Below are 9,560 nucleotides of genomic sequence, written 5' to 3' on the forward strand. Positions count from 1 at the left end.
TTATAGAATAATGTTTTTAAAGGCATAAAGTACATTGCATTACAAAGGAAATCTTATTGAAATATAATTGCCATATAATCAAATATAAAACATATATATATATATACATATATATATATATATATATATATATATATATAGGGTTTTTTGGGGGTGGGGGTACAATCGGGGTTAAGTGACTTGCCCAGGGTCATGCAGCTACTAAGTGTCTGAGGCAGGATTTGGACTTAGGTCCTCCTGACTCCAGGGCTGGTACACTATCCACTGCACCACCTAGTTGCCCCTAATACATATATATATATATATATATATATATTTATATTATATATATATATGTTTTTATTTTTAAATCAAGTTTATGGACCTCTGCTCCAACCCCATTTGGAATTGGTAGGTTATTGCAATGCTCATCCGGGTCTGTGTTTTTAGCTTCATTTTTGGTTAGAAAGCTTTTACTCCATTTAAAATTCAAATCTCACAAATATTAAGTGGCTACTATGAAAAGGCAGAATTGTGCAGTACATAGTGAGCTGGCTTGGAGCTAGGAATACCTGGGTTCAAGTCCTATCTCTACCACATCCGCTGGGACCCTGGACGAGTCACAACCCCTTGGTCCCCAGGCAGCTGTCTAGGAATTTGAGTTGCAGAGCAGGTGTTGATCTACATTGTTCAGTGCTCTTAATCTTTCTATACCCATTAAATCTCAGGTCTGGTCCCATTCCAAAATGTGCAAGACACTAGGGATATAAAGATAGATAAAACACACAAACCCTATTCTCAAGGACCTTACAATCCAACATAGGAGAGAGATATACACAGGTGTAGCGGAAAGTGCTATATTGGGAGTGAGGGTTGGGGAGGAGAGGTATCAGACGACCAGAGTTTGAATTCCATCTCCACCATTTGCTACCTGGGACAAGTGTCTTCATCTCACTGTACCTTCATTTCCTTAAAAAAAAAACACGTTTCTTTATTTATCTAGCTTTTATTCATTTATTCATTTTATTCATTAGATTCATTTTTTAATGTTGAGCTCCAAATTCTCTCCCTCCAGCCCCATCTCCACCCATAAAAAAAGCAAGCAATATGATACCCATATGAAGTCATGCAAAACATGTTTCCATAGCACGTACTTACATTTTTCTCATCTGTAAAATGAGAGATTGAGTTAGATCGGCTCTGAGGTCCCTCCTAGTTCTAAATGTAGTATCCTAACTATACTGTAAGGTAGAGTGGGACACATGCAAAAGGGGTAGGGGGGTGGGGGTGGGGTTCCAAATAAAGTGCTTTACAGACTTGAAAGAAGGGAGAGATCACTTGCTGCTGGAGGTAAGTGTTGAGGGAAAGGAAGGAAGGAGGAAGGAAGATTCTTGTGTGCCCCATGTGAAGATTAGTTGAAGGAACTAGAGATGTTTAGATCTAAAAAAAGATTTGGGGAGTGGGAAATGATTGCTGTCTTCAAGTCCCATAAAGACTGTCCCAGGAAAACAAAGCAGATAGAAACCCACGACTTCAGAGTCAGGAAGACTAGAGTTTGAATCCAGCATTGCACACATATTAGCTGTGTGATCCTGGAGAAGTCTTTTAACCTCTCTTAGTTTCTTCATCTATAAAGTAGGGCCTAGCAATAGCACTTATCTCACAAGGTAATTATGAGAATCAAATGAGTTAAAATATGTAAAACCCTCTGCAAACCTTAAAAAGCACTACATAAATGCTTATTAGATTATATACTATGTGATATAATACATTATAATATACTATATATTATACTAATATATAATACATTATATTATAATATGCACTATAGATTATGTTATATTATAAATGATATAAGAATATAATTAGCCTCAGAAGGCAGAACTGGAATAGAAACTAGAAAAGCTGCGGACAGTGGGTTCCTACTTTGGATGCTTCAAAAAGAGGCTGAAGAGCCACTTGTCAGAGACATTGTGGAAGGTGTGGCCTCTGAGGTAGGTCCCTTCCAGCTTGGAGCTTCAGTGGTTCTAAGTAATAGCTACAATTGGCACTAAAGCTAATTTCACATCTACGAGTGGGCAAGGGCCCCCTATGAAATGAGTTTTTAAACCAGAACTGCCTGTACTTATTATGATAGCTTCCCCATCTCTGGCTCCAGAGTTGTGTTTCCCTTCCATTGCAGGTTGGGCACTGCATAGATATGCCCGCTTCAAAGGTCCATCCTCCTTGCCACAGTTGTGAAAAAACAAATTATAATCATATATGAAGAGTAAGCCCCAATAATGATTCAAACCATGAATATGCTGGTAGCTTTTCAAGGTCTAATAACAGTAAATTTTGAATTCTTTAGTAAATAGCCTTTCTGGTATAAGCTCTCATTGAGGACAGTCCTATAATTTATACTTCTTGGAAAAATATTTTCCTGTAATGAACTCTTGCCTGATTATAGCAGTTTATGCTTAAGAAAGAGAGGCAACTTGACATAATGCATAGGTTAGTCTTAGATCCTCTGACTCAGAGTCAGAAGCCCTGGGTTCATATTCTGTCTGTGCCACATATTAGAGGTGTGACCGGGGACACAAGTCACTTAACATCTCACAGTGCCCACATTCTACTCTCTAAATAGCCAAGAGGAGCAATTCCACACTAATAGTTCCCCACACTGTTGTATTCACTGGTCTGGAACAAAACCCCTAAAACTTTTAGAGGGGAGAACAAAGATGCTAATAAGCCTTTCAAACAGGCTTTAGAACTCAAGGGCCTACACTGAGAGTATCTGAAAGCTCTCCACAGGACCACGTTTAAACCTGTCTGTAAAGATGGTATACAGCCATGGTGCACCCAATAGATTGCTTGTGTTGTCCATGATTACAGACCTGTCAACTTTTCACAGATTAGTATGGGTAGACAAGAACATTCATGGGAACAAGCTGTCCCCAGGGCTATAGTGTTAACTCTGAGCTTTTTCTCTTGGCAGCAACACTGAGGCATATTCCAAATACTCTCCCATTTGACTAATCACCCATATGAGGCCTTGCTACTGCTCAATGGAATGTGGTTTTGGGCCAGGACTAAGCCTTTTGTCCCTCTGAGAATAGGAGCTGTGACCACTGAGGGAATTTTTTTCTTATGCTTCTGTTTTATGCATCACATTGATTACTAAATATACTCCTTTCTCCCTCCCCTGCTCTGCAAGCTTTCCTTCATAACAAAGATTTTAAAAGAAAAAATAAATAGCTCAGTAAAAATCAACCGATATATTGACTAGCTTTGACAGTATATACTATACTCCACTCCCATAGTCCCCCACCCTGGCAATGAAGTAAGAAAATGAAATTTCTCAACATTTCTCAGGTGCCAAGTTTATGCAACATAATTACACTGCATTCAGGCTGGGGTTCTTTTTACATTATAATTAAGTATATTGTTTTCCTGTTTCTGTTTCCTTTGTTCTATATTTGTTCATACAAGTTCCATGTTTCTCTGAACTCTGTATATTCATAATTTCTTATGGCATAGCAATATTCCATTATATTCATATACCATAATTTGTTTAGCCTCCCCCAACCCCCTCCAATAGGGACAGCTAGATGGCTCGGTGGATAGAGCACTGGCCCTGGAATCGAGAAGACTCATCTCCCTGAATTCAAGTCTGGCCTCAGACACTTACTACCTGCGTGACCCTAGGCAAGTCACCTGTTTGCTTTAGTTTCTTCACTATAAAATGAGCTGGAGAAGGAAATGACAAGCCACCCCAGTATTTTTGCCAAGAAAACCCCAAATGGGGTCACAAAGAGTCAGACACAAGTGAAAACAACTCAACAATGACAACTCCATTCAGTGTGTATCCCCTTTGTTTCCAGTTCTTAGTTACCACAAAAAGTACTCTTATTAATGTTTTGATATATATGAGACCTTTCTGTCTTTGACCTCCTTGAGGTACATACCTAGAAATGGGATTTCTCACTCAAAAGGTATACATGTTTTATTCATTTTTTTCTAGCAGAACTCTGAATTGTTTTCGAGAAGAGATAAACCTGTTCACAGTTCTACCAACAATGTATAGGCATAACCATCTTCCTGCAGTTTCTCTAACATTTTCCATTTTTTGTCATCTTTGCCAATTTGCTAAGAGGGACCCTCTTCCCTTAGACTCTCAGGCATTTAAAAGTTCCATGGTTTCCATTACAGTTGGTTAAAGGGGAAGACCAGCAATTGAAAAATTTGGAAGTCAAAAAACTTTCCACACCTGCAGCATTTGGGAATTTAAAATACATTCACGTGGACACGGTGCCAATATAGAGCTCATTTGCTTCTGTTGTGACCGTGCTACTAGCCTTCTTTGCCGCCATCCAAAGCCCAAGAAGCCACAATGGGGCAGGATACAGACAAAAATGTCGAATTGAATGCATTAGTCTTACTTAACCAGAAGAGGGAGCACAAGTTCAGGAGTTTTTTGTTTTTTGTTTTTTTAAAGCTGATCCATTAATGAGCAGAAAATGGTGTGTGTGCTGGGGTGTGGTACAGGGTGGCCATATGATTGGGAGAAATGAGTTAGTATAATGTTGAGCACTAGGAACCCTAAAATCCTGGTTAGAAAGAGATACTACCTAGCATCAAGTTTTGACAATCCTGGGAACCACAAAGATACTGGCAATCTGAACTGAAAGAGTATGAGGATTCCGTATAGTTAAACACTTCCATATTAATCAGTCTTTATAAAATGCCTACCACTAACCAAGGCTATTGCCAATCATCTTAACTTTGTCTTTCCACTGGACTTTGATGACTCTGGAAGAGAGAGTGAGGTAGAAGACTTTGTGCAATTCTGCCTCACTTAAATCCAAGTCATGTACCAGTCAAGACATCACCTGTGATGTCACTGGTTTTCTTGGAAAAAGGAAGGATGAACAACAATCATTAGCCAAGCACCATAGGGTAGAAGTGACAAGCACGTGGGCTAGGCATCATAACAGGTAGTAACATTCCTGGCCTGAACGAGATGGAAAATAATTAACAAAATAAATAAAATGACAACAGGACAATAGATATGTTAATATGCATTTTTTTTTCTAAGTCCACATGGTGTGCCCCTTTTCTTTTTTTATAATTTAAGATTTTATTTTTTCCCAATTACACGTAAAAACAATTTTAACATTCTTTTTTCAGATTTTGAGTTCCAAATTCTTTCCCTCCCTCTCCCCTTCCCCATTGAGAAGGCAATTTGACATAGGTTATACATGTGTGATCATACAAAACACATTTCCATGTAAGTCAGGCTGTGAAAGAAAACACAGACCAAAAAAAGGCTGAGAAAAATAAAGAAAAAATATCTTCTATCTGCATTCAGGATCTATCAGTTCTTTCTCTGGAGATGAACAGCACTGTTCATCATAAGTCCTTCAGAATTGTCTTGGATCATTATATTGTTGAGAATAGCTAAGGTATTCACCGCAGATCATCACATAATATTGCTGTTACTGTGTACAGTGTTCTAGTTCTGCTCATTTCACTTTGCATCGGTTCATGCAAATCTTTCCAGGTTTCTTCTGAGAGCATCCTGTTCACTTCTTAAAGCACAATAGTATTACAATAATTTCTTCAGCCATTCTCCAATTGGTGGACATCCCCTCAATTTCCTATTCTTTGGCACCACAAAAAGAGCTGCTATAAATATTTTTGTACATGTGGGTCCTTTCCCCTTTTTTTATGATGTCTTTGGGACACAGACCTAGTAGTGGCATTAAATGTGTACCCCTTTTCTATTTGACACCACTGCTGAAGAGAATATAGGTATAAGAGAAATTTAAGACACTTGAAGTCTGGAACCACAAATCAGACAGACCAAAAAATCCACCTTACATTAAAGAGTCCTCCATCAAAAGACGAAGAGTTGACTGAAGCAGTGTGTAAGTGATTTGCCACTTAGTAGCTCAGCTAGGAAAGTTCAGAAGCCATATTTGAGCCCAAGTCTTCCTGACTCAGCATAGTGTATTATTATCTAGCTTGCCAGGCTAATAAAACCAGAGCTGTTTGAGTCTGCACTAATTAAAATCACATGGCATATTAGAACAGGAAATGGACCTAAAGGACCTATACTCCAGCCTCAGTGCCTTGCTGATTCCTAGCTGTGTGAGTTACTGGGTTGAGTCCCAAATTCTTAGCCTCAGTTAATAGCCTCAGATAATAATTTTTGTTGCAGTTAACCCTACAAGGTGTTGTGAGGATCAAGGAAATGCCTATAAAGTGCTTTTCAAACCTTCAGGGGCTGTAGAAATGTCTGTTCTCATTATTGCTACCTAACTCAAAGGAAAGTGCTTTGCGTCCTGCTGAACACCATCTAAATGTATATTTTCTACCTCACAAGGTTATTATAAGGATCAAGAGAAATAAAGCAATTTGTAATAGAAACCATGGTGTAAGCGTAAATGATGTAAAAAAAAAAGGGAAGTTTTTTTTGTTTGTTCTTGGTGAGGCAATCGGGGTTAAGTGACTTGCCCAGGGTCACATAACTAGTGTCAAGTGTCCGAGGTTGGATTTGAACTCAGGTTCTCCTGACTGCAAGGCTGGAGCTGTATCCACTGTGCCACCTAGCTGCCCCCAAAAGGGAAGTCTTTTGGCTTTACCCATAATGTGTTCTTGTTGTTTTGTTTTTTCAGAAGCAATGGGGTTAAGGGACTTGCTCAGAGTCACAGAGCTAGTAAGTGTCTGAGGCTGGATTTGAACTCAGGTCCTTCTGACTCCAGGGTCACTGCACCCTATTCTTATTCTTTTAAGGCAGTTTAAGGCATTTATGTTGTCATGAGTGAATGACTTTGCCGATTTTTTTTTTAACTATAAGGGACAGAACAGCAGTAATCAGCTCTTCTAAGCTTGATTGGGTTTGGTTTGGGTGTCAGGTTGACTGAGTCCAAACTTCACAGAAGGGGATTTGTTCTGTGAAATTTGGATTCAGTCAAAGGGTGGCACTTGAGGACCTAGAGGGCACCTGTGGCCTCAAGGCTCTAGGTTCCCCACTCCTGGGCTAGGCAGTGTGAAGGGATTTTAAAAAAAAAAAAGAAAAGAAGATCTTATGGGGTCCATAGGCCCATTCCCTACTCCTTCTGACACTACTATCAAGAGTCAATAAGCATTAAGTACTCACCTGAGAACTGAAAACAAAAAAACCAAGAGCCCCCTCGGGGCTGCCAAATGATACTAGTGATGTGGAGACTTCAGACCATCAAAATCTCAAGTAGGTACTCTTGAAGACTGAGTTTAATATTGTATTTAAGATACCGTTAGCACATTCAGCTTGAGATGTCCAATAGATACTGAGTGAACTATCATTTTCCTATTATAGCTATTATTTTTATGCATTAACCACTACTGATTTTTATGAAGAGTTTTTAAAGTCATCACAAGGGCTTTAATTTTTAGTTTGGGAGACAGTCAGTTGTTGACAGCTATGTATTTTGTATACCATAATAATACATTGTATGTATTGTGTTTCCTCCATGAAGCACAAAGTTCTTATGATTACTTTGAAAGTAGATGTGAAAATTATGCAGATTCACAAAAGACGTTGAGGATGGATAGGACATTGTGCTGAATTTAATTATAGTTTCCTGTTCTACTTCAGAAGAGGCCAGAAAATAAAATACTAGGTATTTATGTTAATTTTGAAATCCTTTTGAAATCCTAGTGAGTTATTGGACCTTTTCTCTGAAACTGAATTGTCAGTATCTTTAATGGAATGAAGTGAACTACTTTGGCTAAATTTGACCACTCAAGATTGAACTTTTTTTTGTTAGTTTAACAAAAGAAAAATCCATTGAGTTTGCAAAAATCAGGCTCAGTAGAATACCCCACCCCCTCCAGCCCCCCACTGCTCCCACACAAGCTCTGTTCTCATTTCAAAATAGTCCATGCCAATCATAACTCCATTTGCAGACATGAGTACAATGTGGTCTGTACATTCATGAACTAGGGAAACGATTTTGGGAAAAACATTGCCCTCTCTTCACTTATGGGATTTTACTTCTTCTGGGCTTCCGTGGAAATAAGCATTTGCCTCAGTTGCTGTTAAACAGCAAAATTCAGGGCTTGCTATTCTTTTATTGCTTCCCAGATTCAAGATTTTGGCTCCTCATTTTCACTGAAGTATGTGACATTGACAGTAAATCTCCTTCCTTTTGTTATATAGTGGGATTATAACTCACTCCATACTCTTAACCATATACAAATATGTGCTGTAGATCTATATGCTATACATTAAGAAACAGCATGACATATAACAGACCAAGAACCAGGAAAATCTGGGTTAAAGTCTTGCTTCTGATAATACATGCTGGCTGTGTGACCCTGGAATACTTATTAGTGCTCTAAATAACTCTCTAAGACAGGGTTTCTTAACTTGGGACCTATGAACTTGTTATCTAAATATTTTAATAACTCTATTTCAATATAATTGATTTCCTTTTGTCAACCATTACTGAGTTTGTTCTAAGAAAGACAAACAAAATTAGGCTGCATGTGCACGTTTATTTCTCTCAAAGCTTGTGAAACATGCATATAGAGATATGTATGGGAGCTCATTGTGAAAATAAGCCCAAGGACAGATAAACAAAGAGGATCGTATATCTTCAGAGTAATTTCCTCCCTTCCTGGCTCAGGATACCTATGTCAACCACAGCTATAGTCTCCATATGTGTTAACCATAATATGAGAAAGGAATTTCTTAATTGGATAGATTATAAATACAATAAGATAAGAGAATGTCAAAGTGTCAACTGAAATTATAGATTCAGGATGTCTGTGTTTCTCCTATCATTAACATGACATAAGGTAACATGAGAAAACATTTAAAAAAACTCCCATTATTCAAGATAGTGTCTGGTTCAAGGCACCTTGTCCTTGGTAGTTATAAACAAAAGAATACTCCTGGTCAGCTTCATCTGGCATGTAGTTGTTGACTTAGGAAGGGGAATTTGGGGTTCACTCAGAGAGCAAAGCAAAGCATGTCTGTTATGCCAGTGCATGCAAAGCATTATGGTAGATTAAGCTCAGAGTGGGCCAAAATGTCTTTCCTGATTGGCCAATCCAGATTTTAGGCTTTTCTCAGGTCTTGGGGACCTCAGGTCAAAATGGTTTGGGGAGGGGTTCACACTGTAATCTGATATTATTCTGAGAAGGGAGGTCAAGAACTCTTACTTTAAGACTATAAGTTGAAGAGAAGGGACTGATAGAGATGGGTTGAATTTCCTCACCCTGAAGTTCCTCACCTTTTGAAATCACAGGTCCAGGCCCTATCTCTATTGTTGTCTGGCCCCCGTTTTTGAAGAGGACTAATGATGTCACTTGCGTGATGACTTGCTTATGAATTGGATTAAAGTGAGGCAGAGTTGTCCAAAGTCATCAGCCCACTCCCTTTTCCATAGTCACTTAAGTCTAGTGGCAAGACAAAAGTCAGGACAATTGGTGATGGCCAGGGATGCAGAGCACATCAGCATGAGAGCATAGATTTAGAACTTAGGGACCATGCATATCATCTAATTCAACCCCTTCATTTTTACAGAGGAGGAAAATTAAGGCTCATAGGT

This window comes from Phascolarctos cinereus, unplaced genomic scaffold, assembly GCF_003287225.1.
Source record: "Phascolarctos cinereus isolate Bilbo 61053 unplaced genomic scaffold, phaCin_HiC Scaffold_4;HRSCAF=312, whole genome shotgun sequence".
NCBI lineage: Eukaryota > Metazoa > Chordata > Mammalia > Diprotodontia > Phascolarctidae > Phascolarctos > Phascolarctos cinereus.